The sequence below is a fragment of the Hippichthys cyanospilos genome, chromosome 5 (genome assembly GCF_059441005.1).
Source record: "Hippichthys cyanospilos isolate Australia breed blue-spotted pipefish chromosome 5, RoL_Hcya_1.0, whole genome shotgun sequence".
Classification (NCBI taxonomy): Eukaryota; Metazoa; Chordata; class Actinopteri; order Syngnathiformes; family Syngnathidae; genus Hippichthys; species Hippichthys cyanospilos.
The window spans coordinates 22,464,118-22,477,582 of record NC_142373.1 but is presented as its reverse complement, the minus strand read 5'-3'; the positions used below and the strand labels follow the sequence as shown (position 1 = coordinate 22,477,582).

The 13,465-nt window shown below is 38.7% G+C and overlaps 1 protein-coding gene across 2 annotated transcripts in view; it reads right to left on the bottom strand.

Annotated features, from left to right (window-relative positions):
- Window positions 1–13,465, bottom strand: part of dachd (dachshund d) — a 155,289-nt gene that overhangs the window by 75,967 nt on the left and 65,857 nt on the right. The gene's annotated exons all lie outside the window — the stretch shown is intronic.

Here is a 13,465-nt window from a genome sequence, read left to right as displayed (position 1 = left end):
TGACAGAGTGATTCAGACCTGTTGGACCACTCCGATGGGGGGGAGTTTTATTACAGCGAGCGAGGGGCACAGATCCAGCCGTGATAAATGACCCAGTCACCTGACTGAGGAGAGGAAAAGGCCTTGGAAGCAGATACCACACCGACTTTCCACACGTCTCACTCATTGGCGTGTTAATACAGCTCCGAGTTGCAATCAATACCTACTTTGCTGGCTTATACTTACAAAGAGAAGCCTACAGGGTGACAAAAACATATTATAAGGGGGCAAAGAGTCCATAAAGGTATACTCTGCTGCCTCTACTCAAGATGAATTATGGCCGACTTGACACCGCTGACATATTGGCGTCATAAATTACTGGGCATACAATAGTCTGAGAGTTATCAGGCTACTAAATCCTCTCCAAAATGAGCTGGGGCTCTTGTTTAGAATCTTTCAAATATCAGTCAAAACCGGAACAACATGGCGTTCATTTCAAACAGACAAAACAAGGCCAGAAATCAAATAGTCGAATGGTGTTGGCCGACGCTGTCCGCCCCTCCCGCATACAACCACCCATTCAAATGAATTATTTTTCTGGTAATAAGATTGAGCAGTCAAATGTGATGTATTGTGTTCCACTAGAAACCACAATTACATTCTCCACTGAGAGATATATGTTTGTTCTTGTGCTAACGAGAAATGCAGACAGCAAGGTAAGAATAGAGGTCCAAAAAAATATTTGACAGTTACCTCAGAGTTGTGTCTTGTGGTATGGAAATGGCACATGAAGGTTTATACCTTACCATAACCACAACAATTAGGGTGTCACTAGTCATTTTGATACACAAAATTTCTCGAAGAAAAAACACCACAATGGACAGTTAATGTTAAATACTGTGAATTATCACCTTTTTTGTAAAGTCCAGTTTTGATACCTTCAGTGACAGTATATGTGTCCTAATATTTGGCCCATACTATGTATTCCAATCCAGCATTTTTTGTTGAAATTGCATGAAATGAATAGCATTTGTTTAATTGTTGTAATGTGTTGTTCATATTTTTTGTTCATATGGCTCCAAGTGACCGACCGACAGCAAAATTGACTGCCAATCGGAGTAGGTTACCTTAAAAAAAAGGCTAGGTATCAGTCCAATAAAAGATACTTGATATCAGTCCTCACACATGCCTAGCTTAATTTGTTTACCCACCGTAAATGAACTAGGTGTAATTCTACTCGTAAATGAACTAAAGCAGGGTCTCGTAATTGGTTAAGTTGCTGGGAGAGACAGTATGCTGCTACGCCACAATAAAAAAAGTTTTGACAGTTTAGATTAAATACATTTCCCACCTCTGAATTTTGTATTTCTGAAGACTCTGAGAGCAAACAAACTTAAAAAGAAAACAAACCTAAAAACAACAATAGGATAAAAGAACTATGTGTTGGACAATTTTAATTACTAAATTCATTCAATCAGAATCAAAAATAATTATATCTCGTTGGTCAATTAAGTGATTAACTGTGGCACCAGTACCTTTTTTTTTTTTTTTTTGCAAAAAATAAACAAATTAAAAAAAAAAAAAGACTCTTTCCTTAAAATCTAGTTTAACTGAAGATGTGCTTGATTTTTTTTTTTGTTAAATTAAACACTTGTGGCTGAATCCATTGCCCTCATCAGCCATTGCGGTCGTTTGCCTCACAGCCCATCTCATTGCATTTCCCACAGGCAGCATCCGCAGCAAACGGCCTTAATAGTGGAGTTTATTCAGCCGTGTCTTGTGAGGTTTACTTACCTCGCTGCTTGCTAATAGAGTGCGCTCGCTTGCTCTGTCTGTCTGAATGTGCTGACTCTCGCGCCGAGGCTCGAGAGGACTAAAAGCCGACCCTCGTCCAACCCTTTGAAGGGGGCGGGAAAAAATATACAAGAGAGCAAAGTGGCGAGGGAGCGAAAGTGAGAGGAGGGCAGCGAGCGAGGGGGGGTAACAAGTGCCCGCTCAACCTGGGAATGTCTGGAAATGTAATTCCTATTTCTATATGCCTCTTTGATCAGAGAAGAGGGGGCGATCGTGGACAGTTTTGCTGTCATCACTTTCACTCGTGCTCTGGCTGAATTATTTATGAAAGACCTCAATGGAGGCTACGTGACGGCTAAAAGGCTTTTTGCCAACAATACAAAAAGCAAAAAGAGCTCCTCAAATGGACAAAAAAAAGTGACGTTAAAAGATGCGGACTCTCGTATGAAAAAAGGTAAAAGTGGTTTGTCAGCTTGTATGCATACAAGATGCTAGTGAAAGTAGTACAAATGTACTTTGTAACACAGCCGTCCCACATCTGCGACGGTCAAGCCAACTTACACCGGGCGTCCGCAGAGGAACTCAACCTGGCCTCCAACAATAAAAGCGCCAGGCTATTTATCAAGCAGCAGATGCTGAATTCCCTAAATAGCCCGGCACAGAAAAAGGTCCAAAACTAGGCCATTATTGCAGAACTGAATACATGCATGGTTGGAGTTTTTATAACTAAGAATACGTATCAACTTGAATATTTGTGATTCAGATAACAAGTGCAACCAAATTGTAAATAAAGAAAAAGAACTTACATACACACATACAATACATATTCTTAAAGTCCGTTAATAAACTCTATCATCATTTATAATCGTATAAACCTTTTGGGTCTTACATGATGAAAAAAATGAACAAAAACAGTTTTCTTCTGATTTTAAGATGATCAAATTTCAGACCAATAAAGCAGTTATTTTAGAAAAAGTGTAGAAAAAAGTAAAAAAGGGTGTAGAAAATCTGCTCACTTGGTTGCTTTTTTTTTCATTAAGAGTCCACTTAAATGTTGATCTGTACCCCCAACCACATACTCTAAAGATGAAAAGGTTACTGTCCAAAAAAATAAAATTATATATATATATATATATATATATATATATATATATATATATATACTATTTCGCGTCTGCGAAAGGTAGTTATTTTTGATTCCTCATCAGGGTTCATTCGAGTCCGCAAAAATTCACCACAGGTTCTCCGACAGTTTTTCTTTTTCTTTCAAATGTATTTCTTCAGAAGTACTTGCAAACACATTTGATCATTTGCAAAAATATTTGCAAGTACAAGAACAAGTTGACTGCTCCAAACTTTCATGGTCATACTCGAAACTCAAATAAGTCACAGATCATATTTTCTCATTGCAATGAACAAATATACAATTCATTTAGTCTGCCCCACCCACACTATCAATATTTCTCTCCAATAATGTCTTTGTAAAATGATTTGCTCATGAACCAAAGTTCCACTGAGAGGTTGCTTCACTTGAGAGCCTGAACCTAGTGACTGAGACATTGCTCACAAGTCAAGGTGAAAAAATCAGCCGAGGAATGGCACATATCTAAAAACAAATTGTAGAATGGCTTTGTCAATATTGAAACTCAAAAGTCATGGATGTACTATTTTCGTGCCATGATCTGTGACTAATGTTTCAGGTGTCGTGTGTTTTGCCCTTGTGTAGTTATGTTCTCATTTTCCACTGCACTCCCTAGGCCACTGTAGCACATAATCTTGTATGAAATATAAATTGGCAGGACAGTTTAGAAAATCAGCTAAATCTCTCACTTCATTTTTACAGCTCCCTTTATCATTTTCATCTGGTATAAATTATGTGCCAGAAATGGAGACAATATTTAAAATTGGGAGGTCACTTGTGAAACAAATGATTCCAGGCGTTATTTACGTTTGAGCTACGAAGGATATTTGAGGGCCTCACATGTGTGCTGGCTTCAATTAAGCAAGGCAAATAGACGCCGGCAGCAAATATGCGGTGTATCTATTTCTTTGTTTTGCAGCAGTCGCCAAAAGAAAATAGCAATGAACTTTCCCTGAACCGGACCCCCTTTAATGGCGCGGCCTTGTGTTGACCCAGCAGTCGCCGAAAACCCGATACTCGCCAACATACTACGCCGCAGCGGGCAATCGGATTACACGGGGCCCAACACGAGTCCAATTTCAACGCCCCGACGCAATAAAAGCCCGGATAATTGCATTCACGTTCTCACCCCCGTTTACAGGAAGTGATGGGCGTAGAATATTGCAAAAGGGGACGGAAACGGCGACTGGGATCTCATTACGCAGAGCGCCGCTAATGCAGTGATTACGATCGCTTATAAATCAATCGATAAGTTGAGCCCAAGTGAGCGCGCCGCCTTTAGTGGATTTTGTTACACACATCTGCCGCCCTCCCGTCTTTCGGAATCCAACCCGATTATGTCAACAGAGATGGTAATATTATTTTCCGGCGGTTCTGATTGAGCCATTAACCTTTTATCTGGGCTTTTGTTTGACGTGCCTAAAAGGTAGGCATGAAGATATTTATTCCATTTCCGCTGCTCGCTCGCCCGACAAACAAACGAGTGAATCATTCCGTGTGTAAACAAAAGGCCTCTGCAGGTCTCCGCCAATCAGACCTTATAAAATATTAACTCAATGTCATTGCCCTTTGAAAATCTCTCACCTAGAATTCCCCTAATTGTTCCTTTTCTTTATCTCTCCGCCGCAGAGAGTAAATAAATTAACAAAATAGCTTTTATCGCCCCGAGTAACCTTTTAACTGAAGGATTATCTGGGGTTTATTTTTCATTTCTCCACTTGCGATAGCGGAGCGTGCACCCATTGATTGGTTCGCAGGGGTGGTGACCAGCCGTGAAAACAAGGTCTTATTGATAAAACAAAGCGCCTCTTTACCTTTTTTTCTTTTTTCCAAAGTGCCGGGTCAGGCAGAAACACAGACGCTACGGACCGTCAGGGACCTGAATATGCTGACTTTATGAGCTTTTATATTTATTTATTTTTTATGTTATTGGTCAGGTCAAACAGATTAAAAACTCCCTCGGGGGGTTAACCGCTGCCTGAAGGACTTACTATCAATAGAAAATTCAATATTGTGTTTTTGGATGGAATAATTCAACTCTAAATTAAATATTTAATGCAACCTAGCATCCGTAATTTTACAAAGCACAGTGTAACAGGATATGGATGGTTTGGGATGTCTCAAGCATATTTATTATGAGACATCAATATAACGCTCCATTTAAGGTTTAAACTCAAATTTTTTTTTGTGAGGCCATGATTGATTCTTATAGATTAGATTGGCCATCAATCAGACAAAATCACATTTTTTCATATATATTTTTAATGTCCTAGTATTAAAGAATTTAATAACAATAATAATAGTTTAATAAATACAGTGGACCCTCTATGGCGTGCCTAGCTTAAGTTTTTTCATGATATGAAGTGGAATACAAAGTGTTTTATCTCCTTGTTACTGTATTTTTTTTCAAATTCAACCTTGGCGGTCAGTGTATATTTATTTTTTATATACATATTTTTTCAAGTAAAACAATTTCTTTTAGCAATTCACAATAAACCTTCCTTGTCAACACATATAACTGTACAGGTTACACCATGCTCATTCCTACTGTATGTGCCATTGCATACGTCACTAAGATGCTGGTCTGCTATTGATCGGCGTTACTAAGATACTGGTCTGTTATTGGTCAGCGTCACTGCGTCACTAAGATGCTAGTCTGCTATTGGTCGGCGTAAATCTTGCTCTCGTTTGAGCGCTTACGATGTTGTATTTATGGTGGATTTAAGTGCTTAATTCAAACTAGAATGGGTTAGCCATGGGTCCCAAGATTGCTTGAGAAGTTTAAAGTGAGAAAAAGATGATTACTATGGAAACAAAGCTGGAGATAATCAAGAAATAGGAAGAACGTCCGCACATTGTTATACTTGCTAGGGAAAATAGTCATAACTTGCTCAATGCATTAATGTCATATGTCGGGGGTTCACTGTACTGCAATTCCAAAATTTTGGTTTGATTTGAGAGACATCTGTTTTCTGAGTGTGATAATACAACATTTGCAAGCTGAGCTGTGATTTCGTTTCCTGAGCGCTAAACAACTCTTATGTAATTTTCAGTTGATAGTAATTATGAAAATGTCCGCCTTTTGAGATGATGAAAACAGATGAATTTCGTTCATTTTGTTATTCAAATTCAGTATTTAGACTACAGGGACTTTATTGTTTTTTTTGTTGTTGTTTTTTTATGTGATTTCACCTTTAACTTGTACTGCACAAATGCAATATTTCAAAGTACTGTATTTGTTTATTGGCTGGAGTGCTCCTTGCATCTCCACTGGCTGACGACATGTACGTTTTTTTATTTTTTTTTTCATATTGGAGTGCTGGATTGCTTTATTTTTACTATGGATTTCGATGATGTTCACAAGCCACAGAAAAAAACTCCATTTGCCATGCTCCATGATTTACAGTGCTCAGAATTCACTCATAATTGATATTTGTACACTCATTCTGCTGTTACTCCCGGTGGGTGTGTCAGAAATCAGGATGCATCATTTATTTATTTATTTATTTAAACATTCATTCATCCATTCAATCATTTATTCATTTACGGAAATTCAAAAAGTAAAAAAGACATATTGAACACAGACATGTTACTTTAGTCAATATGAAGCAGTTTGGTTGTTTCTATTGTAACTGTTATTGGCATAATATATACTGGTAATAAGCAACATAGCAAAATTCTCTCATGTCTCAATGTTTTGGGAAAACATGCTGCTCAGTGCACAGCGGCGACAATCTTGTTCATGAACACGAGAAGTACAGATAACATCGGGCGGCCATGCAAACCACCACACCAGGAACAGAGAAGTGTTTTGTGAATCATTTACAAGTTACTATGCAGGGTTCAGTTCCTCTTCCAAATGTGTCAGTGCTTAAAAAGATGAAGACCTAAAAGTGATTGGTGTTCTACCGTTAAAGAGGTTCATCATCTTTCATGCAACTTTTGATATTTCTGTTTGAATCATTGCAACGGACTTTGAATGTTTAGCCCCCATTGAGATTAAAAGAGTATATTGTTGCAAACTGTTTAACAAAAAGGCGATAGGTACGCTTTAAATATTTCCTTCAACGTACAGCGAAGAAAAAAATGGGATGATTTATATTTCCTGCTGACCTTGGCAGTCTATTGCTTGTGATGATCGTAATCTCACAGTCACACCATGATACATGGGAATATATTTGCTCATCCATCTTTTTCATGCAGCCATCTATCCCTGCGCCTCATCTTGTATCTGCACTCGCATTCAACTTATTCTCGGATTATCTCCATCAGCTTCCCCTTGCACCTGTCAAACAGACGCCTGGCGCAGGTAGTCACATGGTCCTTATCTTATCAAGATTGTGGGCGAGTTGGTGAGGGCGGGGAACAGTTTTTATTTATTAGGGATGGGACAGAACAGCTGCATCCGCCTTGCAAACTGTGAACCTTTTGTTGCAGAACAATATATGGAAGATCAAATAGTGAGGAACCAACCAGAGGCGGGGGTGGAGAGGTCTAGCAGCATTTCAGTCCGCACTAAAACCCCTCTTAAAATCCCGTCTGGTGCCTGATCCCTGTGTGGGCGACGGCTCGGGCTCGGGAGTCGCAACGGGATTGGTCACTTCCCGGTGCTTTTCTACGGCTTGATTGGAACTGTCAGCTCAAGTGTCGGCGGCTAACCTTGAGTCGATTAAGCACATTTTTACGTAAAATAGTGGCTAATATCTGTCAACATCAGATTGGATCAGGGCTGTTACCCGTCCAAGTCTGGTACCAGGGGAGCCTCATGGGAATGTATAGTCAAACTTTAAACCAACTACTAGAGCAAGCTGTCGCAGGATGGAGGATATCTACATAACTACAAAAATCTACCGCCAAAAAAAAACACCTACCAATGAACATGTATTGTAGTTGAAATGACCACAAAAACTACATCCTACATATAGACGTTGTGTTTATTTGTCATTTATTCAATATCAAATAATTCATTATTTTGGCCCTAACCTGGCTGGTTGGTTCAGATTGACTTGTTTTCTTGATGTAAGAGAATGAAAATGTCTTATAAGCCCCTTTTTTACCAAAAAAATTCAGTTTGTGTATGTTTCCCTGCATTTTATTGGCATGTTCAGAAACTATCCCAGGTGCCACTTTACCTTCGTTTTTTCATGTAAGAAATTCCAAAAGCTGTACCTTCCCATTTTCTTCACGTTTTCAATGCAGTATAACAATAGAGAAGTTATATTCAGTGCATACTTTTTTCCATTGTAAAAGGCCCAAGATATCTGATATCTCAATAGATTGGTTCATTATTTGGATTGTAAAAAGACCTAAAATATCTTACCCATTACAGAGCTCTCATTTGCCTGGGTCCTTGGAGCCCAGATGTATCATTTTTACTGGGAATCATACTTTCAAATCAATGTGTATGTGTGTATCTTTAAATAATAATCATCGTCCATCTACTCTTCTATTCAACAAACTTGACAACGTACATTTTTGACAAGTTCATTTGCCATGTTTGTTTTGATCTCGTGGAAAAAAAGAACCTCAATGGAGAAAAAAAGAGCACAGCTTTGTTTACATGAATTCAGTTCATGATGTGAGGCTCGGGGCATGAACAGCACGGCGTGTAAAGATGATCAAGTAGATGACAACCAAATCGTTGTCATGACCATGCTTTCGGGAGTAACTTCAAAATAAAATCATCCCAATGCCACTGCCAATGCAATGTTTCATACATTACTTGGCATCCACATACGGTTCTGGCCTGCAAATGGGTGTAATCCGGCCAGCGAGATGATTTTGTAAAGTATAGAAACGTGCTGATTTTTTTTAATAAATGAAAAACTTGAAATGTTTAATGATTAATAGTAATGTTACTATTTTAAGATTAATGTGATTGGTTGCGTGAATGGTTGTTTCTCTCTGTAGGCCCTGCAATTGGCTGGCAACCAGTTCAGGGAGTCCCCCACCGACTGGCCGAAGTCTATGGCGTTATATTTGTGCCACAATTACGCACGCGCGGAAAAAAAAATTGAGCGGAGAAAATCAAACTGAGCGAGCGAAAACAGATTTTGAGAGCAAGAAAAAAACTATTGAGCGCGTAATGATAAGAGTTTGAGCGCGCGCCGATGGAGTTTGAACACAGAAAAAGAAATTGCTCGCTCAAAATTCCTCTTTGCTCGCTCGGGATAGCCCTCTCTCGCTCAACGTCTCGCTCTCGCTCGTGATACTCCTCTCTCCCTCGCTCAACATCGCGTTTGCTCAACATTGAGCTCTCGCTCGCTCGAGTCGTCCTCTGCGCTCACTCAGTTCTGTTCACGCGTTACGTTTGTGCCACAAAACCAGCCAATCAGAGCTTGTAAAAGCACTTTGATTGACACAGCTTAGTATCCAATGAGATTGCTTGTACGCTATCCGTTGACGCACTCTCGTTTGCCCTGTGTTCACCCGAAAAGGGCAAACGAGTGTGCGTCAACACGGACTTGGGCTGGAGAATTACTTTTAATATTATTATTATTACTGTATTGTATCATTTGACAGAAATACCTTGTTAGTTTTTGTACTTTAATAATATAAGCCCACCCCTCCCGCCTACGTCGATGTGACGCACTCTCGTTTGCTCGTTCCGGGTGAACACAACAAGCAATCTCATTGGATACAAAGCTGTCAATCAATGTGCTTTTACAAGCTCTGATTGGCTGGTTTTGTGGCACAAACGTAACGCGTGAACAGAACTGAGCGAGCGCAGAGGACGACTCGAGCGAGCGAGAGCTCGATGTTGAGCAAACGCGATGTTGAGCGAGGGAGGGAGGAGTATCGCGAGCGAGAGCGAGATGTTGAGCGGGAGAATGCTATTGCGAGCGAGCAAAAAGGAATTTTGAGCGAGCAATTTCTTTTTCTGTGTTCAAACTCCATCGGCGCGCGCTCAAACTCTTCTCATTACGCGCTCAATATTTTTTTTCTTGCTCTCAAAATCTGTTTTCGCTCGCTCAGTTTGATTTTCTCCGCTCAATTTTTTTTTCCGCGCGTGCGTAATTGTGGCACAAATATAACGCCATAGAAGTCAGCTAGAATAGACACCGGCAAGCCTGTGACCCTTATGAAGATAAGCGGCTATAGAAAATGAATGAATGAATGATGGATGGATTTGTTAAAATCTGTTGTTGGTTTATGCCCACATCTTTTAAATGCAGTTTGAACCTTAGACTTACCTTGTCCTTTTTATAGCAAAATTTTGGGGATTCCAAATATTTCTATTGAGACCCATTAGGTTTTTTTAGTATTGTGAGTCCCGGGGACCCAACAGTTTTCAGAGGTAAAACGAAAAATGTTACGATATATGCATTTTTCTGTTGTATTGGAGTGGTGTTTCTCCGGGGGGTTGAACATGTTTTTTATTTTATTGTTTTTCAAATAGCTGTAATAGAATGAAATAAAGTCTAATTACACATATTCTACACTAGGTTATAGTGGTGTGTTCATTGTCAGTGTGCGCAGAGAGTAGAAACAATTTTAATGAAGTTATTCAACAATAGTAATATGTCTCTCTTTCTATTCATCCGTCCATCATCTCGAGCTGCTTATCCTCATGAGGTTGACTGGTTTGGTGGTGCATGTATCTCCTATAATTTTATTAAATATGCTGTTATGCTGTTATGCAGAGCTATCTAACGAAATAAAAAAAAACAAAACAAAAAAAAAAACAGTTTGGTTAGAAACGAGATCCAACAGTATTTTACATTTTACGACAGAAGACGAAACAACAAGTCTGTTGGATGAAGAAAAGTAGAATTCCCTCACTGTATTTTAAACCTTTCATTGACCACTGACAAAATGCTTAACATGACTATTCAAGAGCCCCATTTAAAAAGTAACACACCCGATTAAGACAAAGATGAAAAAAAATCAAATGCAGCATTTGCGTCACCTTTTTCCTTTTTTAGACAATTACAATCGACCATTTTGCTAAAATGTCCCACTGAGCCATCCGACCTGTGCAAAGAATCCGTATTTGTCCGGCTGGACAAATGTAGCATAACAAGACTATTAACAAGACATTTTAAGAGACTCCAAGAGGACTATTATTCAAACTTACAGAAAAGTTATTAAATCGACAAGCAATTGTACTCCTCCAATCTATCGGGAGGAGACTTTCTCATAATCGCATTCCATTAGAGCTGTTTGAAGCCTCTCAGCTGTGAAATTCAATCTACAAAACATCTAAAACACCATAAATTGCTGATTATAAGGCGCCTTTCATTAATGGCAAAAAAGGAAGATTTCATAATTGCCGCCGCCGCTGCCGTAACTACAGAGTAAGAGTGTTTAGTATCACATCAACAGTCCGCGATAATGAGTAAGCAGGCTTCCCACATCACGGGAACTGACGAGGAAAGCCTAATTGGTTGACTTTTCCATGCCTAATGGATGATTCTCTTAATTAAAAAGATACTGTAGCAAATGTTGGGAATCAGATAGCGCTCAAAGTAAATGCAGTTAATCAAATGTACGCGAGTGCACAGTTCCAGGAATGCCCCAAATGAGATCGGTTGATATGATTGGCTCCAGTATTTATTATTAAGCGCCTTTGGTTAACAAAACAGACCAGGTCTTATCTTCAAACTGTGAGGAAATTTCTCTCTTTTTTTTCATGAACTGTGATGCATATGAAACAAGTCTTCAAAACAAGGCTTTAAAAACTTACCCAGTCAGGGTGCCTTTGAGGATATTTAATTAAAATCTAATCCTGCATTCATTAAGGCTCACATAAATTAAGCTGTCATTCATAAGATTTATGGATTCTCATTTGCATATTGCATACAATTCATCAATTACTCAAGTATGAAAGGAGCGCATTTCCCTTGGAGCTGCCTGCTAGCCTGCCAACATTTGAAATGAGAGAAAGAGCACGACTGTCAGGCATTCACGGCAAAGTTTTTTTTTTTCCTCCGCCGCACAATGTCTGCAGCGCTGATTAATCTCATTTCCTGGGCATCCCTTACAAGATACGTACACAGCGTGGCTACACTTTTCAACTTTTTCAATTATTTCTCCTGTCCTCTCCGAGAAACTCTGAAAGCAGGACACGGGCTACTCAGGCAGACTGGAGGCTACTTGTGTCTTTATGTATAAAACATGTCCTTTTTGCCAGCGTAATCATAAATTAGAGATCGAGAGGCTGATGGAGAGGAAATGTCGTAATTTTATTACAAATCCCATCAGGCAAATATTCCGCATGCTATAACAGCATATTTCCCGTCATGTTTCGAGAGGGGGTAGAATACATCCGGCAGGCATTCTGAAACCACCACAAGACCATAACGGGGGTTCGAGGTAAGCTCAGGTGGCGTCTGACTAATGTGGATGATGTTGAGATTTTAACGTGTGAAAGGCAGTTCAAACACTAAATCTATATGTTTCGTCTAAGAAAAAAAAAAGCGCTATTAGCCCATCAGAAGGCTGACTATACAACAGCCTTGGTTGGTCATGAAATTCTTTAATCGGGCTATCTGAAAAACAAGGATTCAAATAAATAAATGGATGATGCAATGTTCGACTGACATATCTTTAAAAACGCATTCTCCTTAAACCCTGTTTGGATTCATTTAATCCTGCAAAATCTATTAAGTATCTTTAGGACATACTGGCATCTATATGACTAAAATAAAAAGACTTTTTGCTACTACATGCTGAGTGGGAGCTAAACACTACATTGAGAAGTAACAGACATTGCAGATGGTTTTAGGTGCGCTTTTCTGACCAAAGTTATCATTCTTAATGAAAAGTAACAATTAAAACTAAATGGTAAAAAAAACATTTGTGCAGGCAAAATTAAAAAAATGTTTTTAAGGAATGAAAACTAACAAACTCCACCCTACATTTCTGAAGCAAACTAACTATATTTATACTGAAAATATCCATCATTTTGGCCTTTGTCAATTAATATTATACATGATATTTTGGGGATTATTTGAGATGTCTTTATTTCATTTCTGTATTGTGATAAGTCCATGCAAAAGGAGGGCGAAGAGTCATTTGAGAATTGTAGATTACTTTTTTACAAAAGTCTTGGGGCCATTTTTTAAAACTGTACTAAGCATACTACTCACATAAAAACAAAACTGAGATTAAAACTAATAACTGTCATTTGAGAATTGAAGTCATTTCACGGACTAAGCCTCAGTAACCTTTTTTTTGACTAACCTTTTTTTTTTAACTAATTTTCAAAAAAACATTCCTCATTTACAAAAATGAAAACTGAAACTAAAACTAAAAAAATAAAAATGAATAAACCTGGTCAAAACCTGTTTCAACTAACTGAATCCAAAACCAATTTTAAGTCAAAATGACTTAGTATGTAAATGTAACGAAAAATCCCAGATTACTTCATTATAACCTTGATTCTGATAAGATTGTTTTTGAAAGTTCCTTTGTCACTTGTGTAGATGGCAGTTATAGAGTGGTAAAACACCGAGTGAGATGATAAAGTCCTCATGTACGATGTTACTTTTAAAAAATGTACATCTTATATCTTCCTCTCCCCTGTTATGAGGTGCCAAGAGGCAATGA